This window comes from Dama dama, chromosome 2, assembly GCF_033118175.1.
Source record: "Dama dama isolate Ldn47 chromosome 2, ASM3311817v1, whole genome shotgun sequence".
NCBI lineage: Eukaryota > Metazoa > Chordata > Mammalia > Artiodactyla > Cervidae > Dama > Dama dama.
The window spans coordinates 13724795-13743070 of record NC_083682.1 but is presented as its reverse complement, the minus strand read 5'-3'; the positions used below and the strand labels follow the sequence as shown (position 1 = coordinate 13743070).

Below are 18276 nucleotides of genomic sequence, written 5' to 3'. Positions count from 1 at the left end.
CATCCCTATCGATTATCTACCCTGTAATGGAAGTTTGTACCTTTTGATGGTCCTCCTCAAACTCCCTTCCCTATCCCCCGTCTCTAGTAACCATGAACCTGATCTCTTTTACTATGAGTTTATTTGTATATTTGTTTGTTTGTTTTGAAGTGTGATTGACCTACAACCTTGTTAGTTCCTAGCATACAACACAGTGATTTGCTTCCATACATTTCAAAATGACCACCAGGATAAATCTGGTTATGCTCAGTCACCCTACAAAGATATTAGTTATTGACTGTATTCCCCGCACTGTACATCTGATACGCGTGACTCATTTATTTTGCAGCTGCAAGTTTGTACCTCTTGGTTTTCCCTCACCCCACTGCACCCCTGCCTCTGTCTGTTCTCTATATCTATGACTCTTTCTGTTATGCTATGCTTGTTCCATTTATTTTTTAGATTCTACATACAAGTGAAATCATAGAGCATTTGGTTTTCCAGTCTTGACTTCCTTCACTTAGCATAAATGACTAATTTAATTTTAATGACATTTTCACGGGGCTCAATCTCCCTGTGATGTTTCTGCTGAGTGTCTATCAAGCTTCCACAAGCACTGCCTTCCAGGTGATGACAGCCTGGCTCATGCAGGCATGGCAGGGGGTCTGGCACACGAGAACAGGGGTCTTTCCCTCCGGGATTTAACTCTGGGTGTGCAGCCCCATGACATCGAGCATCACTGAGTGAGGCCACTGCAGTGTCCAGACCAACCAGCAGAATGTGGGTGTACGGTCTGGAGAGGACAGCCCCAGTGCTGTGGCCGCCGCAGGGAGATCCATATGACGGGCACACCTGCCATGCCACCAGGCTTTGAGCAGGCCAGGAGAGTCGCCCTGCATGCAGGCAGGCTGTCAGGAAGGGGGTCCTGGGGGCTCATCACGAGCAAGAGGCACTGACGCTGGACACCCCTGCAGCCCCCCGAGAGGGCTGGCTTCCCTGATGGGCTGGCCTTCACCAGCCACTTTCCCTCCGCCACCTTCCTCCCCAAAAGGGAAATGTCTTGATTAGAAGAAAGTCACTAAAACAAAATCTTTCTAAAACTTTCAAGTTATTTTACAACATTCTCATCTCTTTTTCTACTGGGGCTGCCCAAAGAGTAGTACAGATGCCTCTGTGCATCAGGTGTGCACATCCATCCTTTGTGAATTTGCAGTGTATGTGGGTATTCGTGGGTGAGTCTGTGACAGCAAAGTGGCCAAGTCTTCCCCCTAGGCTTGAAAGTCCAAGGTCACACAAAGGGGGCCCGATATTGCTAAAACCTGTATGAGGCTGCTGCTTCCACTAGGAAGAGGGACAGTGGCAAGGATGTAACTTGTCATCAAAGTTTGGTAATAAGTCACTGTAGATACTGAGCAAGAAAGGAGACTTTTCTGAGTTAAATAAAGAAAAAAAAAATCCTAGGAATAGAATTACCATGCTGTGCTGAGCTAAGTCACTTCAGTGATATTGGACTCTTTGTGACCCTATGGACTGTAGTCCGCCAGGCTCCTCTGTCCATGGGATTCTCTAGGCAAGAATACTGCAGTGGGTTACCATTTCCTCCTCCAGGGGAGCTTCCCAACCCAGGGGTGGTGGTTCTTTACCATCAGCGCCACCTGGAAGCCCATATGACCCAACAATTCCACTACTGGGCATATACCCTGAGAAAACCATAACTGAAAGAGACGTATGTACCCCAGTGTTTGTTGCAGCACTATTTACAATAGTTAGGACATGCAAGAAACTTAGATATCCACTGACAGATGGATGGATAAAGAAATTATGGTACATATATATAATAGAATATTACTCAGTCATACAAAAGAACACACTTGAGTCAGTCCTAATGAGGTGGATGAACCTAAAGCATGTTACACAGAGTAAGTCAGAAAAACCAGTATCATATATTAATGCATATATATGGAATCTAGAAAGATGGAACCTACTAGCAGGGTAGCAGTGGAGATGCAGACATAGAGAACAGACTTGTGGATACAGTGGAGGGAAGGAGAGAGTGGGATGAACTGAGAGAGTAGCATGAAAACATACAAATTACCATATGTAAAATAAACAGCCAATGGAAACTTGCTGTATGCTGCAGGGAGCTCAAATCAGGTGGTCTGTGACGACCTAGAGGGATGGGATGGGGTAAGGTGGGAAATGGGAGGGAGGTTCAAGAGGGAGGGGTTATTTATCTTGATGTATGAACATCTATGGCTGATTCATGTTGATGTATGGCAGAAATTAATACAATATTGTAAAGCAATTATCCTCCAATTAAAAAAAATTTTTTTTTAATAAAAGCATATAAAACTAAAAAGAAAAAAAAAAAAAGAATGATGGCCAATCTAGAAAAAAAAGTGAGCATCCCAGGGGATTCCAGGGTGTATAAACCTTTGCCACTACACACGGCCTCCCCAGAGTTGCCTCCCCCTCCAACCGCCCTCCAAACGAGGACCTTCCTCTGCCGTCTGAAGTCCCACACCTGGCTCTGTTTGATGGCTTTAAACTCCTGTGGCAAAAACCCCTGACACATCTATCTACCTGGTGACCTGGACAATCACATGTCTTTTAGGCAGTGAGAACTCACTCACCCCCAAAGTGGGCAAGGAATGAAACATACAGCTGTCCTAATTAAACCATCACTCCCTGGATCAGGACCCCTGGCTGGGGAAAAGGATTCCATTCTGCAGGGGGAACATGCTGGTATGTTCTCAACCTGGCATTCATCCACCCTCCCGTGATGACTCTCTGCCATTCCCTGATTGGGAAGGATTTGTCGTTGTTGCTATTGTTCAGTAGCTAAGTCGTGTCCGACTCTTTTCGACCCCATGGACTGCAGCATGCCAGGCTCCTGTCTTCCACTACCTCCTGGAGTTTGCTCAAATTCAAATCCACTGAGTCAGTGATGCTATCTAACCATCTCAGCCTCTGCCATCCCCTTCTCCTTTTGCCTTCAATCCTTCCCAGCATATCAGGGTCTTTTCCAATGAGTCAGTTCTTCACATCAGGTGGAGTTTCAGCAATAGTCCTTCCAAAGAATATTCAGGATAGGGAAAAATGGCTACTCTCAAAGACAGGAGAAAGACCATCTCAGTCTCACGGTCATACAAAGCCTCTCTTGTGTCAATTCCCTTTCATTGTAGACTTCAAAGCATGCATGTTTGAAATGCCTCAAGAACTTCAGGTATGAAACAGCTCCATTTAATGCAGGTCATGAGAATGAACCCTTGAGGTCAGCCTGCAATTCTGATGTGCTCAATACTACCAGAAGTAGATCTCTTTCATGTAGCAAGTTTTCAGGTGAAATGTACTTGGCCACAGTGGAATGCGGGCTACAGTGCTTTTCTTCCTAATCCACCTTCTCTGGTTTCTAACTCAACATCCCTCTCAATTCTATCATGCCCATTTCACAGGTGGTGGAACTGAGGTAGAATGGCATGTAACTTTGCGACCTGATGCACTGTAGCCCATCAGGCTCCTCTGTCCATGGAATTCTCCAGGCGAGAATACTGGAGTGGGTAGCCATTTTCTCCTCCAGGGGATCTTCCCGATCCAGGGATCGAACCCAGGTCTCCTGTATTGCAGGTGGATTCTTTACAGCCTGAGCCACCAGGGAAGCCCTTTGGAGATGAGAGAGGGGATGCCAGACCTAGAAGCCCTGACCTGGCTGGCTGCTCCTTGCACCAGGCTCTGCCCACCCAGTCGCCTCTGCTCACTGCCCCACAAGGCACTGCTGGCCGGTGTAAGAGCCACATATCCCCATGTCCTCTGGAAGAGGTCTGCTCAGGATCCCATGACCAAATGTGTCCCACTCAATTTCCCTTCCTTGTCAAAGGGACCCTAATGGTTCCATGGCTTCCTTCTTCTGAAATCAAAGCCCTTTGCAAACTCTCCCATTAATTTATATAAACTGTTTAGTAAGTAAAGTGAACTCAGGGCATAATTCCCCTATTTCAGAGATGAAAGCCAGAGACAAACAGGGTACTGCACAAGGTCCCGTATTGCCCAAGTTCCTACAAAATGTTACCGCAGGCCACAGGCCCGTCCTATCCTGGTATTCTGACTTCACAAACGACACAGGGGAGAGATGAGGGTAGCACTTAGTTGTAACTTTATCAAGCTGCAGAGATTACAAGCCCAGGCAAGCCACTGATCACCTTGGCCCTCCCCGGTCCCTGCCTCCCGGGTAAAGGTGACTCACAAAGATGCCCGCTGACCTGAGGAGTGGGTAAGTTCCATCTTACAAGATTTACTGAGGCATTGCCCACCCCTGCAAGTTAACTTCTGACGCCTTTGCTTCAGAAGTCCACAGACACTACCTGATCCCAAGACACCAGGGAGACTGAGAACAACAAGCATTTCTCATAATCTGTGGAAGGGGCTGGGGATGGGGGCGGAGAACAGACAGTATTCTGCCCAGGCCCAAATTCTGGGGGTACCCACCTGCTGCCATCAGTGTACTGCCTCTGGATCATCAAAAGTGGCAGAGGAATCCAGACCAGTGCTTCTCAAAGTGGCCACAACCCCCAGTGAAACCATCAAGCAGAGGATGGGGTGGGGGAAAGGGTTACGGAGAAGCTCTTTGGGGATACACAGGCCATCTGCTTTTGTCTCTGGAGGCCTCACAACTCCAGTGACCTCACCACTTGGCACTGTGGCCCTGGACTGGACCCCCTCCCACTTACCACGGTGCCCAGAAGGAGGCTGGGCACTTCTCGGGCAGTGCCTGTGGACTGCCCAGGGGAGGGGCTGAGAGAGAAGAGGAGAGGTGAGGAGAGGCAAGCCCCTTGATGGCAAGGAGAGTTCTCGTCAGCCGCTGTATCCCCGGGGCCCGGCAGAGGCTGACACACAGTGCAGGGAATGCTAAGAAAAACAGCCGGCGGCAGGGAGCTGGCTGGCGGGCAAGTCCCACGGGACACGGGGCTATGAGGATGGGGCTTCTTTTATTTTCAGCCTCATTCATTTATTCCTGCTTCACTGAATGAACATTTAAGGAACAGCTACTATGAGGCAAGGACAGAGCAGGGCTCCAGATGAAAGCAGGAAGGGTAAGTGGGAGCAGAGGGAGGGGAATAAATGTTTACTGACTTCTGATTATGTACCAGACACAGACTTACGTTAAAACTGATGCTCTCTAGGAACTCGGTTCGGTTTTTTAAAAAGAAACCCTTCACCGCGAAGCATAGTGAACACAGGTGAGAGTGGAGGGAGGAGCTGGTAGAGGGTCAGCTCTGAGGGGTGCAGGTGCTGGGAGCCCAGGGGGCCTCCCTGTAGGGAAGGCTGCTGGTGTTGGAGCAGGACTCAGAGGGTCGGGGGCAGGCAACAGCAAGGCTGCCATGGGAGCCGCTCACACAGCATCCACAGGTACCGAGACGACAGCGCTTTGGGGGGTGCCACCTCCCACCCTAAGGAGATCAGATTGGGACTGAGGCAGAGATCAGACTGGGACGGAGGCGGGAGAGGAACAGGTGCTGACCTGTGTTCCCTCCATGGATAAGAGACAATGCATCACCGACTGCTCACTACCTGAGAAAGAAACTTTCTCTTTTGTTTTCCTTTCCTTCCTTCCTGTCTTTCTTTTTTCTCCTCTGAGCTTTCATCCCCACATAGCTCACAAACCCAGATACCTACACAAGCCAGGCAGGCGTGTCTGAGACCGTCTCCCCTGAAAGCTCCATCCCAGCTCAAGCACCGCCTGAGGGCGGGCCCAGCGTGAGCAGACCTGCCTGGTCTCCAAGGGAGGCTAGAAACCCACAACGCTGTGACATCTCCCTGTTTTTACATTTCAGTAACCAGTTCAGAGTTGAAACGACCACGGGGTGTGCTGTGGTTTGTCACCTGACATCAACACCATACCCTCCAAGAGAGACACATGCAAGGAGGACAGAATCCACAGAAGAAGGAAGGCGCGTGTGAGACGGGTGGGGAGAGACATTTCTCAGGCGTCCTGGAGCCCAGTTTCTGCGCTGGTGTAGGGGCTGACCGAGCCGGAACAGTGCCAGCAAGAGACAAGGAGGCAGTTTCCAGGTGCGCCCCTGGGCCTTGCTAAACCTCACAGCGTGGGGAGGGGTCATGAACTCTCTGGCCACTGGTTCTGCTGCTTGCAGTCTTGCCCTCATCTTCTTTTTTTTTTTTTTTTTATTATTATTATTTTTTTTTTTCCAGTGGGTTTTGTCATACATTGATATGAATCAGCCATGGATTTACATGTATTCCCAATCCCGATCCCCCCTCCCACCTCCCTCTCCACCCAATTCCTCTGGGTCTTCCCAGTGCACCAGGCCGGAGCACTTGTCTCGTGCATCCGACCTGGGCTGGTGATCTGTTTCACCATAGATAGTATACATGCTGTTCTTTTGAAATATCCCACCCTCACATTCTCCCACAAAGTTCAAAAGTCTGTTCTGTATTTCTGTGTCTCTTTTTCTGTTCTGCATATAGGGTTATCGTTATCACCTTTCTAAATTCCATATACATGTGTCAGTATGCTGTAATGTTCTTTATCTTTCTGGCTTACTTCACTCTGTATAAGGTTGCCCTCATCTTCTTTCCGCTACTCTCTATCTTCATGAAATCAAGCTCACGTACCTTGAACACGGGAAACACGATCGAGTGGGAGATAATGAGGCCCCAAAGAGACTACACAACTCCCGGTGGATGGAGGCCAGAGCGCTGCCCTTGGTCACTACTCCCCGAGACAGCGGCTGCAGAACGTCCTGGTGGGACGCCTGCCAGGCCTCAGCTCGGGGCAGCCCTCCAGATCTGACCTCAAGCGGGAAAACAGCAAGGTACTGATGGCTCCCGCTCAACGAGGACCTATCCTGGGACTGTTCAGTTCAACAACAAATACTTTCAACTGATATTAGATCCTGTGAAAGGATAAACTCGCCGGGTGGAGGGGAGGGCGGGGGACAGGAAGGAAAGACCAAAAGCAAAACTCAGCATTTTCTAAGCAGGAGGGTGTTCAGATCAGAGTACGGTGTGCAGCCCGAGAGATGGCTGGCGGTGCCCCTCACCCCTTGCTTCTGCATAAGCTATTAGAGCTAGGTCTCTTCCTGCTGGGTGCAGAACAGAAACAGAATCTGGGGACTGAGGTCCTAGGTTTGCGCTTTGGCTCCTCAGCTGTGTGACCTCGAACACGTCCCTAACCTCAGTTTCCTCATCTGTAAAATGGGCAGCATGATGATAACCCCACCTTGGGGGCTGCATGTGTGCCTGGCATGAGCAAGCAGCCCTGACAGCGCTTTGTCATCTTCCGAGTCCAGAATAAATATTAATTATTTTGCCTCCTGGGGCACAGTCCGATGATTCGAGGTGACTCCTGACTCTCCAGGGCTCAATACTGAGTTAAGGAAATAACTGCTACTTCTGAACCATAACCCATAACTCTGACTGATCCAGGGCTTCTGTTTTCCTGGCTCCACCAGGAGCTAAAGCACTGGTTCTGATTACTCCCCTCCTCACCCTTACCAGTCAACCTTTCCTTGCCAACTACTTCAAGCCTGAAATCACACTGCAAGGAGACTTGTAAAAGCCTTGGCTCTTCTTGTCACTTTCTCACATCTCCCTAGGGCAGCACAAAAAGCTGTTACCAAGGCAACCTGCATAGTTCAATCTCCACGTGTTATCTGGAAATGGCCCCATTTCTCCCCTTGTGACAAAAACACCTGTGGCTGCCTTAGAAACCTTTCTAAGCCTGCTGCTTAATGAGGAAATATGTTCTGACCTGATTAAGTTTTCTTTTCCCAGGACAATTTCAACTGTTAAATCAAGTAAGCAGACATTCAGTCACCTAACTTCCCACAGGACTTGACAAAAGCAAACCACCCATCATGCACTTCTCACTTGCCCCCAAACACCGTCGAACTGACCTGCCTCGACAATCTGAAAAGGTGGTATGTACCAGAAGTCTTCCAGAAGGGAGACTTCTTTTGTCTCCTTTCTTTCTAAGGAATTTTTGGAGTTGGGATTGGGGTCGGAGATCCCTCCATACTTCCCCGTGCTAAATAGTTAAAACAGTGTGAAAGACAGTGGAAAGAGTTCAAGGCTTGAGAGTCCAATATTCTGGATTTAAATCCCAGGTTGACCTTTTACTGTGCTTTAGACAGTAAAGAATCTGCCTGCAATGCAGGAGACCCAGGTTTGATCCCTGGGTTGGGAAGATACCCTGGAGAGGACTGGAATGGCTCCCCACTCCAGTATTCTTGTCTGGAGAATTCCACGGACTGGCAGAGGAGCCTGGCAGGACATAGTGCATGGGGCTGCAGAGACTCAGACATGACTGAGCAACTGACACAACAACTTGACCTTTTACTAGTTATGTGACCTTGGGCAAATTATTCAGCCTCCTAATTCTGTTTCTTACTGGTAACACAGGAGTAATTCTACCAACTTCATGAGGTGGTTATGAGTTTAGCGAGAAATAAACACGAAAACTTCTGGAGGTGCTAGGAAAACCATCAAGCCAGCACCAGGTAGCATTAACTCATGTACTCTCACACTTTTTCAAAACTTATTGTTGTAAAGTGCTATCTGACCACCCTGCCAGGTTTCCAGCTAGGCCCATGTGGGAGAACTCTGAAAGAACAGGTTCCAGAAGGCAGCAAAGGATATGGCTTTCTGAAACAGACTCCAGACCAATCTGAACAAAGGTCCACAAACTAAGGGGGCCCATACATCTATGGGGGATGTATGGTCTCTCAGGACAAGGCTTTTGGTGACATTATCATCAGTACATTAATATTTACATGACCAGATGCTCCTCAGGTCCCTGAATAACTCCATCTGATGCCTCTTTCCCCAGAGACAGGTTCCAAGTGAGAAGACCCAGGGATGACGAGCCATTTATTGTGCCAAGAGCAGGAAGGCACCCTTATCACCTTTTTTCTCCCCAAACTAGATTCCCCTCCCGACCTCCACTTCCAGCAGCCTTCCATCTTCATTTCTCCCCTCCAGGCTAGTTCCCTCATCTCTGAGGTCCACCACCAGGTTTGATCTAGTCGTTGTTCAAATGTTTACATGCATCCATTGCTACCCTTCCACAAACTCCAAAATGGGACTTCCTACCTCCAAATTGCCAGGCACCTAAGGATTAATGTTTTTTAAACACTGCTTTTAACTCCATCCAACCTTCCTTGAAGCTCACCATCTATTTGGTTTCTGCTTCCCTCTTCTGTTTATCTCCCCAACACCTTGGCTGGGAAGAGTCTAAACACAGCCTGACATGCTGTCAGGAACTGCGCCTCCATCCTCTTTCCCCATGTGCATCCTGAGCCCACTCCTGATGCTTTCCAAAACTTTATCAATCCCCCCAGCACTCAGGACACATCACAGAGGCCACGCTCTGGGCGAAGGGGACGGGGAAGAGCCCCACTCTCCCAGCTCAGTCTTTCCACTGACAGCATGGGGGTCCCCAAGCACCTTCCAGGAAGGCAGTTGGAAAAGCATACCCCTAACCCCTCACTCCTGTTGATCCCCACCATCCCCTCACCACCTGCCTTATCCTCCATCCTCCAGCTGGGATGCCTCACCTGCAGGGCACAGAGGGAGGGAGGGAGGGCTCTGAACAGTAAATGGTACATGGTTCTCACAGAGCACATGGGAAAGCTGGAGTGGTCTTTGGGGGAAGGAGTAAGGAGGGGCAGAGGAGGCTTACTTCATCCCCCTACACCTCAGTCTCATCTGTAACACAGGAGTTTTACAAGGACAAATGAGTTGGTCCCGGGGAAAACTAATGCCCTGTTCTCAGGCCGGGTTCAATAAAGGGTCATGATTCTTACCATGGCTGAGTTCCCACATTCAGTCCATTCTGATGTTTGCAACTCAAGCCCTTCTCACATGGACACTAAGGAAAGAAAACCTCAGATTCCTCCAGAGACCACATCAGTCAAGAGAATGACAGAACCCAGATGGCTGGATGGAACTCAGATCAATAGTATTCAGCTTCAGTCAATACGATGGCCAAAAAAAAAAAAAAAAAAATAGGTCATCTAACAAGTAGTCCACTCTGGAAACTTCCCGACGGTAAAACACAGCCCAGCCACTTAAGAGAAGCCTCCTGCTTGTCTTCCCTGTGGCTCTGACGTGAAAATAAAAACATCCTAAGCTACTTCACACTGAACTTTCATTTCTTTTTATTCCATCCCAACTGCCGAGATGACTCAGAAAGGATCTCGCTCTGCGGCTGGCAGTCCTCCACCCCACCCCACACTTTCTCATCTGCAGATGAGGCTGAGCAAACAGGTTCAACCATCCTAAGGATCAAGATGAAGGTTAAGCCAAAGACACACTCAGGGAAAATAATAGGAATCTGTACAGGGTCATGCTAGGGTGTCTTTTTTACCTCCAAGATGAGGAGCCTCGCTCTCCTGGCTGACCTGGGGCCATCCTAGGCTGGTACATAGTGAGGCCAGCTCCAGACCCTACCTCCGCCAGCCATGTCTGACCCTACAAATTTCTGGGTCCAGCAGAGGCAGGTAGGTGTGTTGGGGAGCAACAGGGTAGCCACGGAAAAAGAGAACCCAGGCCTAAGCCTCCTCAACTTTACTCAAGACTCAGGCAGCAATCTACAGAGGCCATCAGCACACAGGTGAGATGGGGCGGAGCTGTATCAGCACCACAGTGAGCTCGAGACTCCTCTCCCTCCTAGTGCAGAATGTCCACAGGAGCCAGGGTCTCCAGCAGCATCCCACCTGGTTTTAGCAGGCTCAGCCTTCTCTAGCACTCTTCCACATCCTCCAGGAAAATCCAGAACACTGTCAATCAGGGCTGCTGAAAACCGGTTTTAAAACACCCAGTGTTTGGTATCATGCTCAAAATCTTGTGCTCGTCAGCTTGGCATTCAAGGCCCTGTACCAGCAGAGCCTGAGCCTCCTCTTCTAGCTAGTTCTCCCTTCACCCCTCCATGGGCTGTGGATTCCACCTGACTCTTTGTTCTACCTATTCCCAGAACAAACTAAATACTTCCAATCACCTGGCAAATATTCCGCATCTAAAAAGATCAATAGGATAGGGATCCAGTTCTCTGGGAACCCCTAGTTTTGCCGCTCTGTCTTTGCTCTTACTATTCTGTCCGTCTAGTCTGGAATTTCTTCCCTATACCTTCTCCAGCTTGAAAATGCCTGGTGATCCTTTATTGTCAGCTCTCTCGGAAGTATTCCTTGATCTTTTCCCAAAGACATCATCCTGCCCTCCCATGGTGCTCTTTATATGAAGTGAAGTGAAAGTATTAGTCACTCAGGTATCCAACTCTTTGCAACCCCATGGACTGTAGCCTTCCAGGCTCCCCTATCTATGGAATTCTCCAGGCAAGAATACTGGAGTTGGTAGCCATTTCCTTCGCCAGGGGATCTTCTTGACCCAGGGATTGAACCCAGGTCTCCCACACTGCAGGCAGATTTTTTACTGTCTGAGCTACCAGAAAAGACCAACACACCATGCAGCAATTTCTATGTGGGACTCAGCATGATTCTCCAGCAAGACTGGGAGATTACCAAGGGCCCAGCATGTGTTTCATTCACGTCTGCCTGCCTGCACCGAGGTCAAGGCTTAGGCGCGCACTAGGTCTTCAGTGCGTGCTGACAGCAGGGGGACCTTCTGTTTTTGGCAGACTTAGAGGAGCAGGGACCAGACTTACTCTCCTGCCTTAAACAACTTCTCTAGGTAGCCAGAGTTCACAGGAGAGAGATACACACAGAGAGATCTCTGGAAATCTGCAGGACATCCCTCTCCAGGTTTCTGCTGAGTGTTGCCAGTCCTGGTGAGGATTAGAGGGAACAATCCTTCAGCCTCACATTGAACCAAGACTAATTTGTGCCCTCACCCACCAGAGTGGAATTACGTCCTAACTCATAGAACATCAGCAGGGCACTGAACATGGTATTGCTTGGTAGTGTGAAAATTAGTGCTGGTATAAAGGCTGGTCTCAGCTATCACTGTTGAATAGTGAACTTTCAAAAGGTCACACTATTTCCAAGTAAGTTAACAGTGTCCTCAAACAATTTCAAGACTATCTATAAAAATACAAAAATAAGCAGAACCCAACAAGGCAAAATTCCCAACATTCAACATCTAAACAAAAATTTCCAAACATACCAAGAAGAAAATATAATCCATAATGAGGGGGAAACCAATCAGTAGAAACAGATTAAAAAATATAGATAATATAACTAGTACACAAGGACATTAAAATGGTTCCTTATAACCATCTTCCATATACTCAAAAAGCAAAAGAAGATTAAGCATGTTAAGCAGTGACAAGAAAATATAAAAAAAAGACCCAAATCAAACTTCTAGAAATGGAAACTCCAAATGTCTGATATAAAAACCAAACCATATTGAAATAACAGCAGATCAGGCACTCCAGAAGAAAAGGTCAACGAACTTGAAGAAACAGAAACAGAAACTATGCAAAAACAACCACACACACACACACACACACACTGGGGGAAAAGTAAAGTGAGCATCAGACAGCTGTGGAACAACTTTAATACTAAAATACATGTGACTGCATTTTCCAAAATGGGGAGAGAGAAGAGAATAGAGAAAATCCCTAAAGAATGACTAGTTGAAAATTTTCCAAATTTGATCAAAGTTTTGAAATTACAGATACAAAAACTCAATTAACTCAAGCATAAGAAATATGAAAACTACCCCAAAAGTGAAAGTGAAAGTCGCTCAGTCGTGTCAGACTCTTTTGTGACCCCATGGACTATAGGACTCTACAGTCCATGGAATTCTCCAGGCCAGAATACTGGAGTGGGTAGCCTTTCCCTTCTCCAGGGGATCTTCCCAATCCAGGGATCAAACCCAGGTCTCCCACATTGCAGGTGGATTCTTTACCAGTTGAGCCACTAGGGAAGACCAAAACTACCCAAGGCATATAATAATTCAATCGTTTAAAACTAGTCATAAAAGAAAAGTGGCCAGAAGGAAAAAAAAGAAATATGAACAGATGAACTTCATAAAATAAAAATGACAGCAGATTACTCACATGAAACAATGTAAGCAAAAAGACATCAGAATGACATCTTAAATGCTGAGAAAAATATAAGTGACTTAGTGACATGTATGACAACAAGAGTATAAAGGCCAGGAGGGAGGAAATGAGAATATACTATGGTAAGGTTTTTATACTACACGTAAAATAATACAAGATCATTTGCTTATAGACTATGACAAGTTATGACGCGTATCATGAATCTTAAAGCAACCACTTAAAAAAAAAAAACCTAATAAACTGACAAAGGAAATAAAGTGGATTTAAAAAAAACAACTAATCAATCCCAAATAACTCAGAAAAAAAAAAAGGGATGTAAGAAGAAAAAACATAGGACAGATTGAAATCAAACAGCAAGATGATAGAGTTAAACCCAACCAGAGTTAACCCATCAGAGGTAAGCCTGGCACAGAGTTGTCTGGGCCCCAGATGCCAGCAGATCCCCCATGCACAGCACTACCCAGTGAAGAAAGAACCCGCCAGGCCCCAATACCCAGCATCCCATGTGCCTCACACTTAAGGCCTGTCCCTCAGGTGACTGCACCCCACTGAGGAGACTCTGACAGGATGTTCTCCAGATGGGTAGACTCACACTTCATCCTAGACTCAGAGCACACATGTCAGAGGGAACTGTAATGAAAACATCCCAGGCGACATGCTCAGGTTAAATTAAAGTGCACGATCTGAAGCAAGATGGTGCAGTACAAAGACTTTGACAGTTAAACTTAACTACACTAATAATCACATTAAATGTAAATGGCCTAAATATCCCAATTAAAAGGCAGAAATTGTAAGGCTGAATTTACGAAATGCAAAACATATCTATGAGCTGCCCACAAGAAATTCACTTGAAACGTAAAGACACAAACAATTCAAAATCAAAAGGATGTAAAGAGATAACACCACACAAACACTAAATTTTAAAATAACACTTGCCAAGCCTTCAGATGGTTTTCTTTTTTCTTTAACAATTTTTATTCTAATGAGTGAGAACTGGTATCTCCTTGTCATTTGATTCACATTTCCCTAATGACTAGTGATACTGAGTATCTTCATGTGCTTATTGGCCATTGGTATATCATCCTTGGAGAAATGTCTATTCAAGACCTTTGTCAAATTTAACCTGGTTGTTTTTTCATTGTTGAGCTGTAGAAGTTCTTCAAATATTCTGATATCAATCCATTAGCACTAATTGTTTTTAAGTTGGATTGGCTATATTAATACAACACAAAGCAGATTTCAGGACAAAGAATATTACCAGGGATTAAAAGGGTCATTTCATGATAAAGGAGGTCAATTCATCAAAAGAACCTAACAGTCTTAAATGTTTATATGGAACAGTGAATTATAAAAATTCTAATCATATAAATTACATCCTCCGTTTACAACAAAATTAACTTAGAAATCAATGTTCACTGGACAGAAGAAGAATAAAGTAATAGCATCATGCGGACTTTCCTCTTTTACTACTTGTAATTCCGCCCAGGAAGGAGCAGATAAATTAGCAAGACTTACAAGTCTTCAATGCTAGGCGTACCTGACCTGGGTCATTTGTTTCATTTTCTTGGTTCAGTCTTCCCTTTTTTTCCCACCCTAAACTCCAAGGACTGCACTTGTAAGCCACAGCTAAATCATAAAAATCAAAGCTGTTTGGTGTTTGCTCAAATATTTCACATAAACCAGTGAAAAGGAAAAGAAATGCAGTGAAGCAAACACCTGGTAAATAAACCTCCTTTATAGTCCCCAAACCTCAGAGACACTGTTGCCTTTACCGAGATCTCTCTGTCTGGGGCAACTACGCAGAAATAAACTGGAGCCTTCGGAAAACTCCAAACTCTAAAGAGAAACTAAACAATTTCCGGACAAAGATCCAATCAGATTAAAACAAGGTCTTTCCTGATCTGATTAGGTCAGTCTGGAAAAACCCTACCAGGACTGGACAACAGTGTCCAAGAGATGATTCATACAGCTGGTTACTCTGATGCCCTTTTCACAGCAGATTAGCAGATTACAAACCAATAAGCAAAAAGACAATAAGAACCCTTAGAAAAAATTTCACTTCCAAGCTCAACAAATCTACAAACTCCTTTTTTGTAAGGCAGTGCTTCCAAACTTGCCTTACAGTAAGAATCACTGAGTTCAAGTGTTAAAAATACAAATTCCTATGTCCTTCTGGGATTCCCTGGTGGCTCAGTCGGTAAAGAATCTTCCTGCAATATGGGAGACCTGGGTTTGATCCTTGGGTTGGAAAGATCCCCTGGAGGAGGGCATGGCAATCCACTCCATTCTTCTTGTCTGGAGAATCCCCACAGACAGAGGAGCCTGGCGGGCTACAGTCCATGGGATTGCAAAAAGCTGGACATGACTGAGCGACTAAGCACAGAACGGCACATGCCCTAGAGAACCTAAGCAAGAATATCTGGAGGCGGGGCTCTATATCTTTGACAAGCATTACAGATGCTTCTTAATGGCCAGGAAATACATTAGCTTGGAAATAAGGCTCACGGGTTAAAAATCCCAATGTGGTCACTTAATGGCTGCAGCACTCTACCTAACATCTCTGGGTCTCTCTCATGTCATCGGCAAAATGGGCTCACCACCTGCCCTGAACTGTTTCCAGAATCCTTGTATGTTCACAAAGCCCCTAGAACACTGCCAAAAGCACATACATGGCAGCAAGGTAAGAAATCAGAGCTATTGCTACCTTGAAATAAAACAAAAAAGCCATAGAAGCTGTCCAAATGAAATCTACTAAGAAAAATTTCAATCTAATGGAAACTACAAAGGCATCAAGCCAGATTTCTGGCATGATCTAGAGGGAAAAGCTTTCCTAGGCACTATGACTGCCAAGAATGCTAACTTTCTCACTCCAGGGTTCAGAACTTCACTGCAAGTCCTCACTCCCATCCAGAACCAGAGTTCAGGCCTGTGCAGGGTCAGAGCTTTGGACAATAACCATAAAAAGTCTTTCCTTCCCAAGTCCCCTGTCACCACCACCTCCAGCTCTAGGACCAACAGTCACAGACCAGACAGTCAAGTGGAAGCATCCTGGGTGCACCAGTAGGAGATGGGACTCCTGGGTAAGAGGCAGGTAGCCGATGAAGAGGGTGGGAAAGGCCTCAGTCACCAACAAACAGTATTACTAGGACACTGCCAAAGTCTGTTAAGTCTGTGAAGTTTCCAGAGCTAAGGGTGGACATTCTCAGGGTGAGCGACCAAGATATTGGGCAGCTGAGAAAGCACTGACTTGCTGAAACCCTGAGGTGTAGAGTCAAACATACACAGACACACACACACTCACACACACACTCTCTCTCTCTCTCACCCACCCTCTTGGAACCCAGGAGGAACCAGGCACATCTTGGAGATACACAAGCACCAATGACCTTTGTAGCCAGCCGGCCCAGAGCTAGGGATTGGTCAGCGATGCAGGGACAAGAACAGGCTAAGAACAGATCCAAGCTGCAAAGGGCCATCCTCACTGCCCTGGAGAAAGGGCACAACCCAAAGGGTTACAGACCAGAGCGTCACTTGGACCCCACTCTGCAGCCAGACAGCCGCTGGCAAGTCAGACCGCACTCTTAAAACTCTCTCCCCACCTGGACGTTGGGCAACCTGGTTCTAGTGTGACCGGCAAGACGCTCAAGTACGGGGTGGAGGGTGAAAAGGGGACAGTGACGGGTGAAGCGCGGCTGGACAACGGACCTGCGCGGGGAGCTCGGGCTCGGCCTCCCTCCCGCGGTCCCACGGCACCGGGCAGGAGCACCGGTCCCGGCGGGAGTCACGAGTCCCTGGCGCCCAATCACCAGCTTCTGTTAGGTGAGGCGGGCACGCCGGGGGACGCGCCGGGAGCGACGGCCAGCGCCGCCCCCATTCCCATCCTCGCCCCTCCCCAGGTCCGACTCACGTACCCCAAGCCGCCTCCGCAGCCGCCACAGCCGTCGGGGGGTTAAATCGCAGCCTAGACCCACATTTCCGGAATCGACGAGGCCCGCCCCCTCCCGCCGGAAGTGACCCCTTCAACGTCCGGGAGCTGGGAGCCGAGTCCACGTCACTCTTTCCGCAGCACGTTGGGCGCGCCGCAGGCCTCTGAGTCACCACGATAGCGTACCCCCCGGCCCCCAGCACCCCGGGGAACACTCGCCGCCACCCGGGGGACCACACCCACGGGAGGGCCCACGAGACCCCTCCCGTGAGATGGGAACCTGGCCCCGCCCCCTCAGGCCATTGCCCCTCCCCTAGAACGGACACCGCCCATTGGGCGGAACCCAGGAGGCCCTGGGCGAGTGCGCGTGCGCAGGCATCTGAAGCTTCTGTGACAGGAGAGAGATGGTCTCCTTTTGTTTTGTTTATTTTTTCAAACAGTGCCTGACCTTGAGGGTGAGGCTCAAAGTGGCCCAAAGGAGACCCGAAAGGAAACGAATGGGATTCCAGCACCAAGGGGATTCCCTCGACGGTCTGAGCTCAGACTTGGGAACCCCCACGCCAGGACTGAAGTCATCAGTGTCCTAAATGTCCCCAAGCAAACAGCAGTGGCTGTCAAACTGGAACTGACTGGCGGGCCCCTAAAACAACTGAGTAGCTTCCTGAAAAGTAACCTGTTTCCCAAGGCCCTCATTCATTCAGTTCAGTCCTTCAGTCATGTCCGACTCTGCGACCGCTGTGGACTGCAGCACACCAGGCTTCCCTGTCCATTACCAAATCCCGGACCTTGCTCAAACTCATTCCATTGGGTTGGTGATGCCATCCAACCATCTCACCCTCTGTCTTACCCTTCTCCTCCTGCCTTCAATCTTTACCAGCATCAGGGGCTTTTCCAATGAATCAGTTCTCATCAGGTGGCCAAAGTATTGGAACTTCAGCTTCAGCATCAGTCCTTCCAATGAACATTCAGAGTTGATTTCCTTTATGATTGACTGGTTTGATCTACTTGTTGTCCAGGGGACCCTCAAGAGTCTTCTCCAACACCACAGCCCAAAAGCATCAATTCTTCAGCACTCAGCTTTCTTTGTAGTCCAACTCTCACATCCATATATGACTACTGGAAAAACCATAGCTTTGACTAGAGGGACCTTTGTTGGTAAAGTAATGTCTCTGCTTTTTAATATGCTTTCTAGGTTGGTCGTAACTTTTCTTCCAAGGAACAAGCGTCTTTTAATTTCATGGCTGCAGTCACCATCTGCAGTGATTTTGGAGCCCCCCCCAAAAATAAAGTCTGTCACTGTTTCCACTCTTTCCCCAATTATCTGCCATGAAGT

At 47.6% G+C, this 18276-nt stretch overlaps 1 protein-coding gene across 2 annotated transcripts in view; it reads right to left on the bottom strand.

Moving 5' to 3' along the window:
* The window catches only part of VPS37C (VPS37C subunit of ESCRT-I), a 28461-nt gene extending 11296 nt beyond the window's left edge, over nt 1-17165 (bottom strand). The window contains exons 1-2 of one of the 2 annotated variants that reach the window (XM_061166384.1): nt 16930-17165; nt 2075-2148 (exon numbers count right to left, since the gene is read on the bottom strand). The gene's annotated coding sequence lies outside the window, so the exon portion shown is untranslated. The remainder of the gene's footprint in view (nt 1-2074; nt 2149-16929) is intronic. The other variant, XM_061166381.1, reaches the window with a different exon arrangement.
* Nucleotides 17166-18276: the final 1111 nt, after the last annotated feature.